The sequence below is a fragment of the Equus asinus genome, chromosome 17 (genome assembly GCF_041296235.1).
Source record: "Equus asinus isolate D_3611 breed Donkey chromosome 17, EquAss-T2T_v2, whole genome shotgun sequence".
Lineage (NCBI taxonomy): Eukaryota > Metazoa > Chordata > Mammalia > Perissodactyla > Equidae > Equus > Equus asinus.
In genome coordinates, this window is record NC_091806.1 from 14,929,038 (window position 1) to 14,950,960 (window position 21,923).

The following is a 21,923-nucleotide window of genomic DNA, read 5'->3' on the forward strand; positions in this document are numbered from 1 at the left end:
GAAAAGTCCCTTTTATCATTAAATACTGCCTCTTCTTGTCTCTCATTGTCTTTTTTAAATTGCAGTCTGTTTTGTCTACTATAAGTATGGTGACACCTGATTTCTTTTGTTTGCAATTAACTTGGAATATTTTCTTCTGTCCCTCTCATCTGAACCTATGTTTGTCTTTAAAGCTGAGATGTGTTTACTGGAGGCAGCATATTGTTGGGTCTTATTTTTAAATCCATCCAGCTACTCTTCATCTTTTGATTGGAGAATTCAGTCCACTTATATTTAGAGCTATTATTAATATATGAGGGCTTAATACTACCATTTTATCTCTGGTTTTCTGGTTGTTCTATGTTTCCATTGTTTTTCTTCGTTTGCATTTCTAATTGCCATTTCATTTTGGTGGTTTTCTGAGGAGGCTGTCTCAGTTTTACCTCTTTTTTGTGAATTAAGGGTCTGTTCTGAATTTTATTTAGTTGGTACCATGCAGTTTGTGTAAATGATCTTGCATCTGAAATGGTGTATTCGCTTTGAGCCTTTTATCTCCATTAACCTAAGCAGGTTCCATCCCTTTCCTCTTCACCTTCTGAGTTATTCTTGTTACAAATAGTTCTGTTTTTAATGTTGTGAGTCTGTGGCTAGGTTGAAGTATTTATAGTTACTTTTAATGCTTCCCTTTCTTTTAACTTTTAAGTTATAATTGAGCCTTTGCTTCCCCATTCTGAAAGAGAGCTGCAGTTTTCTGATTTTTCTGTCTATTTATCTCCTCTCTCAAATTTTTGAAAAACATTGCCTTTTTGTTTCTGGAGTGAGGCCATCTTTAATCATTTCTTGTAGGGGAGGTCTAGTGGTGATGAAGTCCTCAGCTTTTGTTTATCTTGGAAAGTTTTTATTGCTCCAACATGTCTGAAGGAAAGTTTCACTGGATAAGTATTCTTGCCTGAAAGTTTTTATCTTTCAGTATTTTGAATATATCACTCCATTGCCTCCTAGCCTGTAGGGTTTTTGCCAAGAAATCCACTGAAAACCTAATAGGGATTCCTTTGTAAGTTATTTTATTCTGCCTTGCTTGCCTTAAAATTTTTTCTTTGTCATTGACTTTTTCTAGTTTTACTATTATATGCCTTGGAGGGGATCTTTTAGCATTAATGTAATCAGGAGTTCTGTTATTTTCGTATATTTTTAAATCCATTTCCTCCCACAGGTTTGGGTATTTCTCAGCTACTATTTCTTTGAATAGCTCTTTGCTCCTTTCTGTCTCTCTTCTCTTTCTGGCATACCTGTAATCTTTATTTTGCTTTAACTAATTGAAAGACATATTTCTTGAAGAATTCCTTCACTTTTTAAAAAGCTTAGTTCTGTCTCCTCCTACACCCTTGGCATGCCTATCCTCTAAATCACTAATTCTTTCCTCCTAATATCAGCTGTACGTTTAAGGATTCTATATTATTTTTATTTCATTAAAAGTATTTTTAATATCAAGACTTTCTACTTGATTTTTTTACAGTTTCAATGTCTTTGGTGAAATATTCCTTCTTCTCATTAATTTTGTTTCTGAGCTCCTTGAACTGTCTTTCTGTGCTCTCTTGTTACTTGAGCTTCTTTATGACAGCTATTTTTAATTTTCTGTCATTTAGAGTATAAATTTCTGTGCCTTCAGAGTTCGTTTCTGGTGAATTGTTATTTTACTTCTGGTCTGAATTGTTGCTATTGTTTCTCATTTTGTTTGGTGAACTAATCTTTTGTCAGGGCATCTGTGGTAGTATTAGGTCACAGATTCCACCTGTTACCACTTGGGGGAAGCAGGAGCTGAGCTTCTGTTCCTACCCCATCTGCTGGAAGTTGTTGGGGGTACTATGGGTGCTTGCACTGGCCTGGAGAGCATTCAATCCCTTGTGTAGACTTCTTAGTTGGTGGAACTTCCTTGTGGAGTTTCAGCTAGGGCCACACCTTGGGGTTACAGGGACACAGAGGGCTCCCCTACTGCCAGGAAAGCAATCACCACAGTGCTAATGGTTGCAGCCACCTCTTCCTACAGTCGTTCTGGGGTATGCTTCCTCTTGGGGGTACTATGCAGTACTATGGGTGCTCGCTCAGGCCTCTAGTTCACTTGCCCCAGAATGTAGGTCTGCCAATGTAACTGCTTGTGGTTCCCTCATCTGCTGTGCTTGGTAGGTGGTGCTTCACACATGGGTACTGAGCCAGAGCCACTCGTTGATGGCACAGGGGCATGGTGGGCCCCCTTCTGGGAACATTTTCACAAGTGGTTTGAGGGCTGCTGCCACTTCTTTCTACAGTCATCCTGGACACATTCCTGCTGTCCAGATGCTCCTGCCAGGCTAGAAAACATTCATGAACATACACAGTCTTGCTGGGGGAGGTCAGGGAATGCTCATCTATCTACACCAATTCCAAGAGGGTCAGTCAATCCACCCTCAGATGTTTAGCTGTGTGTGGTTCTCACAGGTCTTGTTATGCTATGTGGGATTCCTCTGTTAGCCAATGCATGTCTCTTTAGTTGTAGTTCAAAGAGGGAGAGACAAAGGAAATGGCTCACTCCATCATGTTGATGACACCACTCCTCATTTTTTTCTTATTCTTTATGAGTATAATTTCCTGCTTTCTCACAAAAGAATTTAAATTACTCAAATGTTGAGACTTTGTCTAATTCATCCTCAGTTCTTAGAAGAATATTGGCACTAGATATTCAAAAGAACTGTGTTTTTAAAAGAATGAGTGATATCAATGGATCTCAAAATGGTTTAGGTTTTAAGAAATGTGGTAGTGCAATTTTAATTAGATATTAGATTTCCATTTTCTCACTAACGATTTGATTTACTAGTTTTGTCATTTCAGATAACTTTCCTGAGCATCAGAACATGTAAAATAGGAGTAATGTTACTGATTTATTCTCTTGAGACTTTCCAAGAACAAGAAAGTCCAGATTTTCTGCTTTTTACTTCTCGTACTCTGTTACCTAGTGATTTTGTTGGAAATTCTATTATCATGATTTCTGCTGCATGCAGTCAGCTAACTAACCGGCCCATGTACTTCTTTCTTAATCACCTTGCACTCTCAGACCTACACCACCACCGTGACACTCAAACTAATGACTTATTTACTGTCAGAGAAGGTCATTTCCTATAAAAACTGCACAACAGTTTTTTACCTCATACTTCTTTGCAGGGATTAGAGTATTCACCATTATAGGAATGACCTATGACCACTACATGGCCATCTGCAAACCATTTCACTATTGCCGTCATCATGAATAGGCAAGGTGTAACTCAATTCTCATACATAATGCACAGAGGGTTTTCTGTCTTCCCTTGGCCTGTTCCTTCTTGTAATTTTTTTTTACCTTTCTGTGGCCCCAGTGAAATAGATCACTATTTCTGTGATGTGTATCCTTTGTTGAAACTGGCCTACACTTGTACACACAAAGTTGGTTTCTTAGTCATTGCCAATTTTGGTCTAATGGGACTGGTGATCTTCATGGTTTTGATAGCCTCCTACTTTATGATATATATAAGGTGAGACTATATTCTGCAGAAAGCTGCCACAAAGCACTTTCAACTTGCAATTCTCATTTCACTCTTCTGATCTTGTTTTTTGTCCCTGTCATCATTGTTTACCTTAGATCTGCCACAACTTTACCAGAAGGTAAAGTGTTTACACTCTTCTACACAATTATTTTCCTCATGTTCAAGCTTCTTATCTATGCACTTAGAAACATGAAGATAAAAAATATTAGGAAAGTTTGGTGCAATAAAAGGTTTTGGGAAGGGAAGCCAATGATTTGAAGGCTATTCATTCTTTGAAGTGAATGGATATCTTTGCATCACACCTCCTTTCTTTGATACCCTCATGCTGATGGGAAAATCAGTCAGAATGTGTAATGCCAAGTCTTAAACAACAGCTTCCATCACTGCTCCTCCTGTTTCATATTCCTTTCCTGATGTGGTTCCCTTGTCCTCATTCTTCACTAAATTTTAAGCTCCATGAAAGTAGGTGTCATGTCATATTTGTTTCAGTGCTAATTTCCTAGCAATAAGCAAAGTGTATAGCACATATTAGGAGCTCAATAAATATTTATTGAATGAATATCTAAATATCTTTTCACATAGCTCTGCTTCTCATTCCTTGTAGGAACCACCTTCATGGTTGAATGGCCCACTTCAACATTAAATGCCACCATTTTGCTAACATGAAACTCCTCTTCAATTATTTCTCTACTTCAGTGTATTTTGGCTTCATTCATGTATCACTGTGGACAAGCAAGTATTCTACTCCAGGTCCAATCGGCCAGCCGAGACAACCAGAAATCAGGAGCATAGTAGAGTACTGGGTCAATTATTTTAGTCTTATGCATATACTGATTTTCCAACAGAGTTTGAATATGTGATGAATTTGTTATTCATAAAGTCTGTTCTTACAAGAAAAATAGCGAATTTATATAATAATAGTCAAATCACACACACACACGCGTACACACACACAAATGCACTCCAAATTAATAAGTCCTTTTGATGGTGCCAAAAAAAAACTATGATGTGAAATATACTGATCGTGTATGTCTTCGTACTTTTAATTTTTTCTTTTAAAACTTCCTATCTCAACTCACTTCATAATTTTGCTATGACAGTAATCTCTACGTAATTTTATGTGAAACAAAGGTAGCTTAAAATATTGAATAGTTGGTAATAAAATGAATTGAATTCTTCCAAATTATAGACCAGTTGTGTTTTTTTTAACTTTGAGGTTTCTTTCTATTGCCCCAAGACCTTGAAATTGGTCAGCATTTCACAACCATATCTACTTTTATTTGGGATGATTTTAGCAATGAAGATATATGGTTATAGGAAAGTCATGTTTTTATTGTGAGCAGATGTTGTCTTCTTTACTTCTGATTAAAACTGATTAGAACATATAATTTTAGATAAGCAGCCAAATTGTCTGCTAATGTACTTCACCTCTGGATTAAGCTGCCTGACACATCCAATCACAGGCCATGCTAGATCCTCACCAAATCCCCTAAGGGGAGAAGTAGAGCCAGGAAACACCTTTTAAAGGACCACAGATCAGAGTGTAGAACAGCACCCAGTCACTCTGCAGTTAAGCAGGCAGATCCAGAAGGGAGAGACAAATACTCTCTATTTCTTCTTCTAAACTCGTTAATCAGGTATTTCCCTCTTCTTACCCTGGAAAGGAGAAAGTGAGGGCTTGAGAGAGAAAGCAGTGGTGTGACTCTAGTTCAAGACCCTGTATATCAAAAAATACACTCAGGAAAACAGTTTCTCTCCATTCCCTCCTTCAACCCATTCCCACTCCACCACATTATCTAGCACAATGTCTTGGAAAATTCTTCCCTTTCTTCCTCTTTTGCCTTTCCATGTTTATCAGCATCATATTGTATATTTAATAGGCTATTTATGTCATATCTATTTTGTTTCACTAAACTACACTAGCATGAGAAACAAATTGAAAACATTATTGTTATTTTCTGTTGTGTTTTACTTTCTAGGAAAGCTAATCCACTTTTTTTCTCCCCTTGAAATATATTGGTTACTGTTGCTTATTTGTCCTCCAGGTATACTTTAGAATGATTTTGTCACATTCTAAAAGTGATGTTTTTGGAATTTTGATTGGAGTTATAACTAACTTAATTTGGTAGGAATTTCCATCTTAATAATATTCAATTCTCCCATCCGAGAGAATGCTATGGCTATATTTATTGCAATCTTCTTTTATATTTTGTAGTGAAATCTTGTGATTTATTCAAAGAATCTTATATTTTTCGTTAAGTTATTCTTAGGTATTTCATCACTTTTGTTGCTACTGGGAATGCAATATATATTTTTTCCATTATGATTTCTCATCCTCACTAGTTATAGTCAGTATATAGAAAATCCAGTAATTCTCAGATATTGGTCTTTAAATATGCTTACCTAACTTTCATATATTAAGTCATTCTTTGCATTATTAAAAGAATATAAAGTCACATCTCATATACGTTGGGTTCTAAAGTCAATATATGAGATGAACAGTGATGTGGTTAAAATTATCCCACATTGCACAGCTAGTAAATGGTAAAGATGCAATTCAACCATCCATCTCTGTGAGATACATGTAGTATTAGTGGTGCCTAACAGCTGACATGCAGCAAAATAAAAGTTGAATACCATCTCACATCTTATGCATACACCATCATTGGCGTGACGTTGGGCAGGGAAAAATCTCTTATACTATTGAAATTGTTTTCCCCTTTATCTTCTTTAACTTCTATTTTTTCCCAAGATATGTGTTTGATTCCTTGCAAGTTCAATATGCCTCTGAGATGAATCTATTGTCTTGCTTGATAAGTCATGGAGGTTGGACTCATGCTAGTTTAACCAGTTTGACATTAACTATATATGATCAAGGAGTAAACCACAATTGGCTTTGCTACAAAAAGGAAGAAAATATAAATTTCTCAAAATGACTTTTTTAAATAAAAGATTTTTAACTTACTATTTAGATCCGAGTTTAAAATAATCCTAAAATATATTTTAAATAAAATATAAAGCAGATTTAGTGATGGAGTTCTCTCAGTTACACCTTCTCATAGAGCAAAGCTTGAGAAGATTTAATTATTGAAATAGACTAATATTTTACAAAGGGAATGATTGTAATGATATTCTTATTAACTATCCTCAACACTGATGATCATAACTTTCATCCATAAATTCTAAATTTATCACTTTTCCTGGCTAATACCATTATTATTTTTTTTTGTACCACACATTCTCCAAAAGCTGAACCCTCTATGATTTTAAGGATTGGTCACTAAGAAACATGGAGCGGCTGGCCCAGTGGCATAGTGGTTGGGTTCACACTCTCTGCTTCAGTGGTCCATAGCTCACTGGTTAAGATCCTGCACGTAGACCTACACACTGCACATCAAGCCAAGTTGTGGTAGGATTCCACACACAAAAATAGAAGACAATTGGCACAGATGTTAGCTCAGGGCCAATCTTCCTCACCAAAATAGAAGAAGAAAAAGAAGAAACATGGAGTGCCTCTTCTTGGAAATCTTCTTTCTGTTCTTGTTACTGGCTTTGAACAGTAGTTTGTGTCATTATCACACAAGTTTTATCTTATAACATTTTTTCTCTTCTTTTTCTCTTTTAAAATTAGTTTATTCCCTGTACAACCAATTGTCTTCCATTTCTGGGTGTAGGAATTTCTTTCTATCTCACATTGTTTCTTTGTGCTTATTTTATGATGTCCTTTATTTGAATATATGAATTTGTCTGTGAAGAAACAAAAGTTTCATTGACATGTGATGGAGTTTCTCTCTTACCCTGGCAAGGTGTAATAACATATACTTTTGCATGTCCATCTATGGTATATTGGTCCTCAAGACTAAGAGCACATGTTCCATAGACATGGACACTGTTCACTGGCATGACCCAAGAGCTCAAACTTGGCCTTGTGCGCAAGGCTGATCAGCAGCGTGCATAGAGTTTGGGTTTTTTTTTCACCACTTCTAACGTGGGACAAAACATGAAGTTGTGGAATGTGAGGTAATCAGTCTGGGAGACCTTGAGAAACAAATGATTATCCAAGAAATCCATAGGAGTTATCCCTTGGGATGAATATTGAGCAAGAAAACCCAAGGAGCAGAAGAGACACAGGCAGATAAATTCCCTTTCATTTTAATGCTTCCATAGATCGTTTCAATGTGCAGTATTTTTTTACTTGTTCTTTGAGATCCAAACCAAAGGCTGTGGTATATGTGAAGTTTGATGTTTTGTGAAGTTGTAACTAGCTCTGTAACACCTTCCTTTGTATTGGATCTCCTTCCATATCTCTTTCACTACCATTTTTCCTCACACATATTTCTCTAGAATTACATTTCTGAATAAAGTGTTAGCACATAAATTTTAGCTCATATTTTTTTTTCTAGGGAATCAAAGCCAATTTATGCATCATCAGGGGAAACTTAAAGAACATTCTTTAATTACAAGAATTAAGAGGAATATTTTTACAATGGGTTTAGCTTTAAAAAATCACAACTTTCCTTTAATAAGTGAATTCAGGTTAAATTTTCCACTTTAAATACAACGTATCTGTAAAAAATGAAAATGGTAGTGTCATCTGTGGTTGAATCTATCTTCATTATATGGGTGATAGGATGAGTCAACTTAGTTCTATAGGCTCAATATTAGTCAATGTCCTTCCAGTTAGAGCATAATTGGATGAACCAAGTTTTATCTTTGACTATGTCCAAGCTACCTCATTTAAAGGTAAATTCGCTTAGTTAGATATGGCAAGGCCATTACTTAAGGATAAAGGCAGCACTTCATGTGTGAAAAGAATGCCTGCAAACTCTCTCAGGAAAATTAGAGTTCACTGAGTCCCAGCCAAAGAGGTAGTAAAGAATTTTACTTGTTCAAGGGCAGGCCAAGAACTTGAACACATTCAAAGGTTTTCACAGGTTTACCTCTCAGAGCAGGTGAATGTCTACAGCACTTCCTCATACAAATAGTGTGGTAAGGATTTGTGTTAAATAAAACTTAGGAAACTTCCCTCTAAAATAAATAAAATCATTTTTAATTCAAGCAATCAATTAAAAAGAAACATACAATAGCTAACAGATGGCTAAAATATCTAGAAAAGTTTTCATGGCTGAGGTGATGGTTGATTTGCGCACAGCACTAGATTATGCAAGACATAAATCAGGAGAATTCTTGTTTGGGTGAACAATAGGAGCATAGGATTGAGGCGGAATTGAGCATGCTTTAAAATGGTGCACAGTTTATGGTCAGAGCTGGATCAGGAGAGTATGCTAATTAATCGAGGAGAGAAGTGAGGAATTTGGCATCTTGACTTACAAGTCTGGCAGTTGATGCTGGCTGTGGGCTGGGACCTCAGCTGAGCTACTGGCCATAAAATTCTACATCTGGCCCGTATATATGGTATTTCTATGTGGGCTAGTTTGGGATTCTGTCCAATATGCAAGCTGTGATTCTGAGAGTGAAGACCCAAAGAGATCAAGGTGAAAATTTGTGTTTTTAATACCAAGCCTTGGAAGTTACATATGTTTACTTCTACTTTATTATATTGGTTGAGGCAGTCACAAAGGTCTACCTAAGTTTAAACCAAAGGATCATAGACCACATCAATTTATGGGACTAGTGTCAATGTCACATTGTAAGAAGAGCCTGCGAGATGGAAAAGATTGTAGTTGCCATCTTTGGAAGCTACTGTCTGTAATTGCAACAGTAAATGCCCCAACCATACCATTCCTTAGCAAGACTACTCAGCCCTGTGGTCACAAGTTTATTACACTTAAAACCTGATATTATTGAGAGAATTTAATTTATCCTCACACAAATAGACATTTATTCTGGATATGGATTTTCCTTTCCTGGCCATAGTGCTTATATCAGCAACACAATCTATACACTTATAGAATGTCTTATTTACCATCATGTTGCCTCCACAGCACTGGTTCTGATCAAGGAACTTAATTCACAGTAAGGAAGCATGGTAGTGGACAGATACACAAGGAATTCACTGATCCTACCATGTACCATGTTATGGACTGAATTGTGTCTCTGAAAATTCATATGTTGAAGTACTTACTCCAGGTACCTCAGAATGTTACTGTATTTGGACATAGGGCATTTAATGAGGTAATTAAGTTAAAATGAAGCTGTTAGGGTGGGCCTTAATATAATTGGTGTCTTCATAAGAAGAGAAAATTTGGACACAGGGAGGAGGCACTAGGGTTGTGCCCACAAGAAGAAAAGACGATGTGAAGACACAATGTGAATGCAGCCATCTATGAGCCAAGGAGAGATACCACAGGAAAAACTAAAGCTGCTGGCACCTGGATCTTGGACTTCCAGATTCCAGAACTGACATAAAATAAATTTCTGTTGATTAAGTCACCCAGTCTGTAATATTTTGTTGTGGTTCTTCTTGCAAACTAATACATGGATTCAAAACAAGGGAAGAATGGCATCCTGGACATTCAAAGTGCCAACTCAGAGAACACGTCCTGAAAAACTGAAGTTATATTTTTAAGAATGTAATGACAAATATATGATGTTGTTTCTCCATAGCCTTGATAAGCAGTTATAGAAATTGAATGATGTAATTCAAGTATCTCCTTTTATTATTGCACTAAAATACATTTTACAGAATGTTTGCTTCCTGTCTCAGCATTTTTTCAGGTCATCTGGTTTTTAGGTCTTAGTTACAGAGATGATGCTTGCATCAGGGAAAACAGCAATTATTTTATTGAGCTGGAAATTTAAATTGTCACCTGGACATTTTGGGTTCCTCATGCCTCTACTAAATGGACAGACAAAAAGGGCACTGGAGTGATGTTATTTATCACCAGGGAGAATTTGGTTGTTGTAACACAATGAGACATGGGCGACCAATGTTTGAGCCTAGAGAATTCAAAAAGCCATCTCTTAAAACAGCCATAACTAATAGTAAAATCTGGTGAAAAAATAAAGCAACAAACATATGGCAGGACTTTTGAGGTTCCAGAAATTTAGGAATGAAGATTTGTTTCACACTAGTAGATAATGAGTCCCAACCAGCAGAAGCTTAGCCTGAGGTCAAAGGGACTGTGAAGTAGGGATTGCAAGAAATAAAGGCATATATGGTAACAAAAATCTCATGACCAATTACAGAAATAAGAAGGACCAATGTAGCAATGCATATTTTTGTATATTTTATATATAGTATTTTTTCCTTTCTCTTATTATTTTATATTAAGAAGATTTTGAGTAGTTAATTTTATAGCCTATTCTTAGTGTTACAGATTATTCAGGAAGGATTTTAAACTGAATTAGAAAAGAAACTAATGTTTAAATTAACATTGTCTAGAATGTTTAGGATGCTGTGCTTCTTTTTTGGGAGAGAGAGTAAGACTACCTTTGTAAAAACATCTTTGTCAGTGAAAGCAGAAAGACGTTATTGGTTTTTTAAAGGACTTTCAAATATAATATAGAAGCGTGTTTATGAATGCTGAGTAAAGGAGTTAAACGTTCCACTCATTTACCTATTATCCCCAGTCAAAATCCACCTTTATATGCTTTCCTCTGAGATACTGGGAGTAAAATCTAACTATGCTTCTCCTCTACCAGATGGCTTCCTATTAGTCTGTCAATAAGAGCACAATTGAATGAGATTGGAAATCAAGAGGAAGGGAAAAAAGACTTAATTGCACATTCAAAATAAAATGTCAAGTTAAGGAGGACTTGAGGCAGATATATGAGGAGAGAAAAAGAAGAATGAACATGAAAAATTAAATTAAAATTGCTAATAATCCTCAGCTCCAATCTGTGGTTGTTTTTTGCAATCACAGTATACTCTCTGTATATCATTCCATATTAATTCTAGGCACAAGATTGAGCCATAAAGTAAAATTCTGAAATGCTTTTAATATAAGTTACTTTTCTTCAAAAAACAGTTGATGATACCACATTTTTCTCATGGCATTCTTCATCTCCAAGTTTCTCAACGTGTAGATAAAAGGTTGAACATGGGAGCAATGCTGGTGTAGAAAAGAGCAAACACTTTGTCTTCTTGGAAGGTTATGGATGGTCTAATGTAAATGAAGAGAACAGGCACAAAGAACAGAACAATAACTGTAATGTGGGAACTGCAAGTAGAAAGAGCTTTGGTGCGGCTCTCTGTGGGGTAAGCCCTGATAGTGTAAAATATCAGAAAATAAGACACCATCAAAATCACAAAAGTCACCAAAGCAGTCAGACCTGAATTAACAATTACTAAGAGACCAATTCTGTGGGTATCAGTTCAAGCCAATTTAAGCAATGGATACACATCACAGAAGTAGCAATCTATCTCATTGGGGCCACAGAATGGTAAGAAGATGGTGAGAAGAAACTGACTGGCAGAGTGTATAAATCCCCCAGTACAGCAAGCTATGATGATTGCATTACACCTTTGTCTGCTCATGATGACAGCGTAGTGCAGGGGCATGCAGATGGCCACATAGCAATCATATGCCATCCCTGTGAGGATAAAGATCTCAACGCCTCCAAGACAGTGATGGATAAAGAGCTGTATCATGCAGTTATTATAGGAAATGATCTTCCTTTCTGCCAGTAAATCAGTCATTAGTTTGGGTGTCACTGTTGTTGTATAGCAAAGGTCAGAGAGTAAGAGATAATTAAGGAAGAAATACACTGGTCAATTAGTTGACTGCATGAGATAGAAATCATTATGAGCAAATTTCCCGTCCAAATAGCAATGTAGCAAAATAAAAATAATGTAAAGCAGAAGATCTCAATGTTCTTGTTTTGAGATAGGCCCAAGAGAATAAACAGTGACATTATTCCTATTTTCCATGGTCCAATGGAGTCAAAATGCTCAACAGTCCCTTAAAAAGATATAATGCATAAGTCAATATCAGAATTGGAGAAAATTGCTGATAACTAACATCATTAAGCTATGTTTAGTGGACATGATCCCAGTGTTTTAGAAAATCAAAATCTGATATCTAACAAAATATTTTTCTGATTAGTCTTATGATGATAACTATAAGTCAGTCTTTCAGGACATTAATAAAGACGAATACATTCAAAAATCAATTTCAAAAATGCCTAAAAATCATTAGTTGCTAAATATTTTTCAATGCTAAAGAATATACAACTAAGTACGTGAAAAGGAGATCACTCCAGATCCTTGTAAATTCAAGTTTTTAAAGATGCAAATATAAATCACACGAAGTTTTTATTTAATGATACAGCAGCAAATGTAAAGCTTAACAGTAGTCACTAGTGGAATATACGTTACTTCAAAATAATTTTAGAGTGAAGTAGAAAATAAAATTAAATATTCATATAATGATACATATACCTTTACAAAGTGGAACATAAAAACTCTCTGCAAGAGGTACATGCGATTGATTTTAACAATTTTTTGAAGGCTTGTCTCTTTTTTAGTGATTTGTGACAGTAAAATGCTGACATTTTATAACAGAAGTATATTGATTTCTATAGGCACTTCAATAAAAACCATGTCCTTAAATGAACCACAGAATAAAGCGATAGTTAAAACTTAAAGAGAAGAGCAGAAAGTAGTTTTATATTCACGGTTCAGCTCTTCACTCAATGTATCATATTCTGCAGGTCAATTTCTTCTCAGTGGTTTGAATTAGAGTATGAATTTCTGTTCTATGTTTGTCCTATTTATGACTTTTGCCCAAACCCATTAAGAATCTTGACATTGCATAATTCATAGAAAAAGTTAACAGGAAGTTTATAGGAAAAAGTACATGTGAAGACAAACAATTGGGATCCCAGCTCTGTTATTACTTATACAAATGTGTGAATTTGGTGGCAATCTCTTTATTTATTTGAATTTAAGTTATCTCATTTATAAAATGAGGAAACCTTCCTGAACTTTGTCCCAAAATAGTTGTGAAACTACAATCAATAAATGTTCATTGTTTTGTTCACCATAGAAGTGTTACTTGTTGATTTTATTAACTTAATATTAGTGAAATCAGTAATCTACAGTTGTCAATAATAAAGTCCAGTAAATATAACTTACACAGAGAAAATAAAATTTTTAAATCATAAAATTCTTTTGAGCAGGAAGGAAACTTTGAGATCCATTAGACAAATATCCTAGTTTTAAATAGAAAGAGTTTTAATTAAAAGCATATAAAATATACAGAGAATGAATATGGGTAGTTTGAATATCTTCATCATTCAGCAATTATATTAAGTCAACAGGATTTGATATATGAAAACATACGCAAATCAGTAGAGGTTGACCATAGCTTCTGCTAAATTAGTTAGAATCTCAATGTTAATGAAAAAAGAACACAGAACTGGTATCCATATGGTCCAATTGTCTTTATTAGAAATTTCGACCTTATTTATGCAGGTCAAAATATCTTTCTTTTAAATTTATGATGTATCTTCTGTTCTAATCGTATAGCTACATTTTCTCATCAATTAATTTTTAAATATTCTCCTCATCACTCTCTTTATAGGTTGTTAACTGTGTCACCTTCCAAATAAAAAATTCCTTTGCAATGAAGATTTCAAACGAGTAAATTTATTTCCATGGCACAATTATAAGATTTAGAATTAGCTTATAGAGAAGTCATTGAAAAATAAGGTATCATTCCTACAACTACATCATGTACCTATTTCCTTACATATAAATAAATAAAGACTATTTCCAAAATAATATTTAAAATGCTAATTTGGTCAACTCACAGTAATAGCTTGCTCAATTGAATGGACAAAAATAAAATAATTTTTTTATTTTTTTCAAATTTTTAATTTTTCTTATTGAGGAAGATTCGCCCTGAGCTAACATCCATGCCCATCTTCCTCTACTTTATATGTGGCACGCCTGCCACAGCATGGCTTGACAAGCAATGTATAGGTCCACACTCAGGATCTGAACTGGTGAACTCCCACCCACCGAAGCAGAACATGTGAACTTAACCGCTGTGCCACCGGGCTGGCTCCTAAAATAATTATTTTAATCATGTGCATGTAAATAAAAATCCCATTAAATTGTTTTTCCCCTCCCCAAAAGTAAACATGAAAATTTCAGTTTATACGTATAATTATACCTCTAAAGAAACTGATGTTGTTAGAATATTCAGGCAAAATCGATCATTGTGTCTTCATTTGATATTAATTTAATTTCCCTGCTAATTAAATGTGGTCAGATATTCTAACCAAATAATTTTACTAAACACGTGTTTGTGCCTTCAGTTTTTTCCATTCTGAAAGTCCGTGGGTAACATTTTATCTCCCGTCTTGATAATATTCTCTTTCCACTTCACTGTCTGCATACATTCGTAGTTTACCATCTATAAAGTACCACCTATATTTCTAGCTTCTCAATTTTAGAGTGGGAAAATATAAAGAGTAAGAAAATTACACTCACATACATGAATAAAATCTACTAAATCCCTTCACTCTCTCAAACACGAACAATGCTACCACAGCCACAAAGAGTCCCTATGTAAGAACAATGGTTAGGAAAAAAGAGAAACAAATTCATTTTCTAGTACAGCTCTTAACTCTGTTTAGGAATTTGTATTCACTTGTTCGAGGGTCTCTATAAAACGATGAATCTAGCCTCAATAAAATACATTTAAGTTAAGATTTTGCATAACTTTTGGGCTATCTACCTTTTTTAAAAGTAAAGTTTTGAAAAACCTTAAACATAATAAAGTATAATTGCTTGTGTATATATTCTGGCTTTGCTGTGAATAAGCATATGACCTCAGTACATTACTTAAGTACATTGACCATCATAGATCTAATCATTCTTTGATTACCTTACAATTTGAGCATTCTCATGCACCTAAATTCTTAACACTTTATTTTTATAATCCTTTTTAATCCTCACAATAACTCTAAGAATTAAATACTATTTGCTTAATACTTTATTTACTTAATAATTAATATTATTAATTATTTAATTTATGTATGATTTGGTTTCATTTGGTGGATTATTATAAAACTAGTAAGTAGTATAGTCAAGATCAAAAACAACATATGCTCACTTAGAAATATGCTTGGCAAAATGGCATACACATAGCACAACTCCTGATGTATATGGTATACTCAATAAATATTTGATGATATCATACTTAAAATATAGGGTCTCACTGGCTCCAGAATTTCAACTTTTGATCTATTCTAAAATAAAATCTATACATGCTTAATGTCCATGATCCTAAATTTCTCAAGGACAGAGAGATTGTCTCTTGGTACGTGCTGTTTTTTCCTCAGATCATCATATTGCTGATGGATGAGTACATTGCTAGTGAATACCTCTATCTCCCAATGGTATTGTGAGAATTAACTAGACAAAGTATATGAGTCACCCAGTACATGATAGAGAGTCAATAAAAAAATATTTCCAATTATTTAATCTTTGTTTTATCTCTGGTCAAATAGACGCTGACATTCATTTAACCAATAATTAGTAAATTTTTATTGAATGATTAAAAAATTAACTTCAATGATTTAAAACAGTATGTAAATAAAACAGTCAATAATTGAAATTATTATCCTCACAATGATTACATGCAACAAGTGCAGGCAACAAAGTAAACAGGGGCAAGGTAAACAGAGATGTAAGTTTTGAGATACTTCCGTTTATTTTTTAGTGACCTGCCAGGGTCTTAGGTTATGTTAATTATTGGGCTAACTTTTTTTTTTGAGGAGGAGGAACAGGGATTATGGTAGTGGTTATTTCAGGGAGCTTATTTGTTCTTTCAATTTGGGTTTTTCACTTTCTCGTATCAATCAATACTTAGACAAATTTCTACAAGAACTAATAATGTTTTTCTTCTTATTCTCAATTTTCTACTTAGTTAAGCATCATTTCCCTGTCATTGTCTCACTGTCCTTTTAGAATGCCACATCACAGTGTCAGTGGGTAACTCTTTGAATTTGTTGCTGCCCTAATCTTAAAACAAATTAGTCTATAAAAGAGATGTCTGTTTTTAACTTTAACTGGCAGTCAATCTGTTACTTATACAATGGGGACAAAAATGTATTCAACTGATATTAAACATCCAGGCAGGATAATAGGAAAGAGGAGAAATAATTATCACACATGTTTTTCTCCTTCAATTGTTGTGAATCCATTTCTATTCCATTCTTTCAGTGTTCTCTCTCTTACCTCATTGAAATTCTGTTGATTCACCTATTTTTCAGAGTATTTCACTTCAGCTTCTTGAATTCACATTCCATTCAGCATAGTTCATTAGTCATTCATAGAAAAAAATCTTGTATCATTTTAGAGACAACTGACGCCTGTCACTCAAGCAATGTTCGCACAGACAATGAGAGGTCATACCCTCGGAGCAACATGTTAAAGTCAAGTGGAATAATTTTAATATCCAAACAAGTCAAATCACAATCTATACTTTCATTACTAAAATTATTCATGTAATTGTCTCGGCTCACATGATTAACTGAATACTTAGTAGAGTATATATTCTAAAACTGCATTTCTTTTATTCTAGAATATTGACCATTCCTTCCAAATTGTTTGGATTTACCTTCTCAAATCTAAGCTTACCAGGTGGATTTCCTTTATATCTAAGTTATCAGAGCTGCTGCAGCTAAAATAGACTCTGGATTATAAATAGTATGCAAGTCATAACTAACTTTGCTTCTGCTTTAGAAATCTCAGTCATTAGATATTCCTCCTGGGCCACAATGACTAAAATCCTCTGCACTTTACTCAAAGAGTTTTGTGATAAAACAAATGTGGGCAATTTTGATTGAGAGATAGATCCTTTCCATAATCTCTATAAACTGACTGAGGAGTAAATGACTGCTCGGGTAGCAGTCATTATGGTAGCTAATGGTCTTCATTTCTCCTCACATAGCATCTTTAAGGTATTCTCTGAGAGAATTAGAATGAATTTCAGTTTATTTCCAAATATGAGTTAGGCAGATTTCCTGAAAAATTGTAAACTAATATAGCTTGTAACTATCTTATATGGATTTAGAAAATTTCCAAAAAATAATTTTAAAAACTTTTGCAGTTGAACATCTTTTAATTTTTCCTCAAGTCCTTATATAATTTCCATATATCTTTCTTTCCTCTTTTTCTTCTTTCACATCTGTAACCAAAGATTGGAGTTGGCTTCCGATATGCTGTGTGAGCAGAATCATACCTACAAATAAAGCAATTTCTACTTGTACCATGGTAGTATGTTTTTTAATATCACCAATAGTTCTGCTTTTGTTATTGTTATTTTTCTCTCACCTTAAGAGGGAATAAAATATATGCAAAAAGACTTATTCTAAAGGAAAATTCATTTTATAAAGAATTTCACTTGGGCCTATTCTGAACCACTAGATGGGTATTGAATTATTTTCTCATGTCTACATATCAGGAGAAGCTGATATGTGCAGTTTCTTCCCAAATGTAGTCTTGTAGTCACTCGAGTGATTGAGCTACTAGAAAGGGATAAGATCTATTAATTTTCTCATCCACTCTTTCCATAGTTTTAGTATATGTGATGCAATAAACATCATAACAGAAACATAAACAGTCTTCAGTCACTTTGTCCCTGCCTATAACAAATTTTTCTTTCCAGATTGGCACCTGGGCTCACATCTGTTGCCAATCTTTTGTTTTTCCAGGCTTCTTCTCCCCAAAGCCTCCCAGTATACAGTTGTATATTCTAATTGTAGGTCATTCTGGTTGTGCTATGGTGGGATGCCACCTCAGCATGGCTTGATGAGCACTGCTATGTCCACGCCCAAGATCCAGCAAAACCCCAGGCCACCCAAGCAGAGCACACAAGCTTAACCACTCAGCCACAGGGCTGGCCCCCTCATGACATTTTAAGGCAGATGGGGAGTGGGCACTGCAGCTCCCAGAAAACAAATCTGATGCCCTTTTTTCTTTACACTTTAAACCCAATAATCTCTGTGAATTTTTTCATTACATAATTTATTTCACACTGCCAGTATATAAGATTTAATTGAATATTCTATTGGAAAATAAAGCTCAATAATAAAAAATATTCGTTTTTAATTTCTGAAAATGACTTTAAATCTACTTCATTTCTACAGAATGCCAAAATTGTCTAGAGGTCTCCATGTATAAATATTGCATTCAAATGATTATTAAAATTCATGATCAGCCTCAGAATCACCTACACTATATGGAACAGTCATCATTCCTGTAGCCTAGAATATTTTTAACACACATAAACACCTACCTAATCTAAGTGCTGCTATTGAAATTGTCACTTCATTCATAATTCTTCAGCTCCTCAGCTCTGACATTTATGAAGTGAATGATTTTTATTTTTGAGGAAGATTAGCCCTGAGCTAACATCTGCTGCCAATCCTCCTCCATTTGCTGAGAAAACTGGCCCTGAGCTAACATCCGTGCCCATCTTCCTCTACTTTATACTTGGGACGCCTACCACAGCATGGCTGTCGCCAAGCGGTGCCATGTCCGCACCCGGGATCTGAACCAGGGAACCCCAGGCTGCCAAAGTGGAACGTGCAAACTTAACCACTGAGCCACAGGGCCAGCCCCTCTTCCCTCTTTTCTTGCTTTTTAATTGGATTGGACTCCTTTTAGTCCTTCAATACATTTTTATCTATCTATCTATCCCTCTATCTATCTCTTTCCTAGTATTTTAGCTGTAAGAAATCATGTCTGTACATTAATGTTAAGTCTGAATTTGATCAACATATACCCTCCCGCTGAATAGTACATGCTAAAATAGAACACTTTTTTCCTCCTCATTTTCTTCCAACTTTCTTGATGTTGTGGACCAGGATTTCTGTTCTCTTTTCTATGTTTTATCTCACATATTAGACAAGATTGTTATTTTTAATACAATTTAGTTTTACATAAGACTACCATTTTCTTCATTCCTCATTCCTCCTGAAATTTCCTATCTCCGTTCTTAGACATCTTCTCTTCTTATGAAAACATTCTTTGCAACTTCTTTTAGTAAGGGTGAGTTTGTAGTAAAGTCTTGCCTTTGTTTGTTTGTTTGTTTTATCTTTTATTGTTCTGAAAACTTCTCATTTTATCCTTGTTCTTGAAAAAATATAGAAGTCAAGGGTGACATTTTTCTTTTACTTTCATTATGTAATTTGATTTTCTTCTGTCTACTACTCTTTGTATAATTTAAATTATTATTAATTTGCAGTAGTGTTTCTATGACTCTATTTAAGAACAACACTTTTTATTTCCTATGCATATTTTCTAAAGATCATTTCATCGTTTCCGGAAAATTACCAGTTATTGTCTCTTTAAATATTTTTTTCTCACTATTATCGAAACCCTGGAGTCTGATAGACGTGTGTTCCTCTCTTTTACTTCTTTCATAATGACTCTTAATACCTATTTAATTTTTTTTTCCCATCTCCTTGTCTCTCTAATTCTGTGTTTGGATGATTTGTCAATATCTAAAATTCCATTCATTGAATCTTTCTTAAGGTATAGCCACTCTGTTTTACGCATCGAGTTTCTAATTAAAATATTGTTTTTTATATCTTAAATTATCTTGCTTGCTTGTTTAACCTGGAAAATTTTGAGATTCATGTTCTTATACCATGCTTTTAAAATTATTTTTATTTTTATATAATAAACATTCATATTATATTTGTGCCTGATTAGTTCAATAAAGGCAATCATTATATGACATACTCTGCAATAGCTGTTTCCAACATAATTGCCTCCTATATGAGTGATTTTTGGGTATGCAATCACATACTTTTGCGAAAAAATAAAATATTTCCTCCTTCATTTTTGGTTTTCTATTCAAACATGTTTATTTCAATTATGGAAGAAACAGAAGTCTCTGGAAGATCTTGTTTTCTATGCTGTGTGTCTTTGCGAATGTATGTGTGTGTGTTTTGTGTCTGTCAATCCAACATTAGCATGCACTTATAGCACGCCTTCCTCACCTGGAACCACTGCCCTTATTTGGAACCAATAAAAATATATTTTTTTACTTTTTAAGAGCTAAATAAAGACTTTTATCAGTTTTTCTTATTATAACAAGCAACTTCATATCCTCCAGTGAATATCCTATTTATTAAAGTTTCCCAATTGTGATTACTAATGTGTTAATTTCCTAGTATAACTTAATGCTCTATTCCTGGAAGTTTTTCTCAGCTCCATCATATAAACTTTCTAAGAGCTTTTTTCTTTTTATTTATTATTAACAGGTTTGATTTACATCAATCAATACATCACATACCCCATTGCATGGGTCCTAGAATTGCCATATGTTTCACTCTTTCAAAACCATCTATTGCATTCATTGTAGTGTTTTTCTATTGATAATTATTTTTTATTTAATACAGTTTATTTTATGTCAGGAATATATTCAGAAAGACTGGCGTAAAATCACTATCTTAAAATTTTGTTTTAATTACAATATGAAGCCTGCTAAAGATATAATAGTATACATATACTCACCAAAATACATGTTTCAAAACGTTCAAAACAGTGCTACTGATAATGGCCTTCAGTGGGAAACTACCCGGATGTCTACCAACAAGCCAACACATAAATTACTTGTCACATATTCATACAATGATAGACTATAGATTAATGAAAACATTAAGAAAATACGCAAAAACATGAGGAACAGATCTCACAAATATAGTAATGAGAAGACCGGCACTGAAGAGTACAATCTGTATCATTATTTTTCTACAAAGTACAAAAATATGCAAAATTGATTTAGAGATGAAGATATTGATTACATTTGGGTAGTGATGATTATAAAGAGAAATGAGGAGGACTTCAAGTATACAGGTAATTTCTGACAATCTTGTTGCTGATTACATGATATTTCTCAGTTTGTTTTAATTTATGAACTGAGCAGGCATGAATATGTGCAATTTTCTGTACTTATAGTTGTACAGAATATAGCTGTATAGAGTAAAAAGTTTAAAATTTGAAGAAAATATTTAATTCAGAATTTTTGTGCTTTAAGTTGTGGAAAACACTTGATCCGTTGTATCTTTTTTTTACAATACAGTGACAGAAAGATGATATAATTGTTTATTTTTATGATATTGTCTAGTTAATTCATACCATATGAGCACAATTCTTAATAATAAGTCAAATGGAGGAAAGTATGAATAAGAATAATGCTCAATTTGTTGATGAAGTGTTGGTGTAAAAGCATAAAACCACAGAGATTATATGCTTCCTGCTTGCCAACTTAATTTCCCCAAGCTGTAAGCCCAGGAGAATGATGAGAATGGGTCTTATTCATAGTTATAGTTTCATGGAACCATGGCTGAAATGCAGAAAAAGTTCTGGAAAGTTACTTTCCTTCCAAGTGTATACGATGACACCAAATTTTCTCCAAGGATTCTTCATCTCCATGTTTCTTAGCATGCATATCAGAAGGT

The 21,923-nt window shown here is 34.4% G+C and overlaps 2 pseudogenes; one reads left to right on the forward strand and one right to left on the reverse strand.

The window, feature by feature from the left end:
• The first annotated feature begins 2,883 nt into the window (after nucleotides 1-2,883).
• On the forward strand, nucleotides 2,884-3,791 carry LOC139040894 (olfactory receptor 4P4-like; annotated as a pseudogene).
• A 7,652-nt stretch (nucleotides 3,792-11,443) lies between these two features.
• LOC106844073 (olfactory receptor 4P4-like) lies at nucleotides 11,444-21,897 on the reverse strand (annotated as a pseudogene).
• Nucleotides 21,898-21,923: the final 26 nt, after the last annotated feature.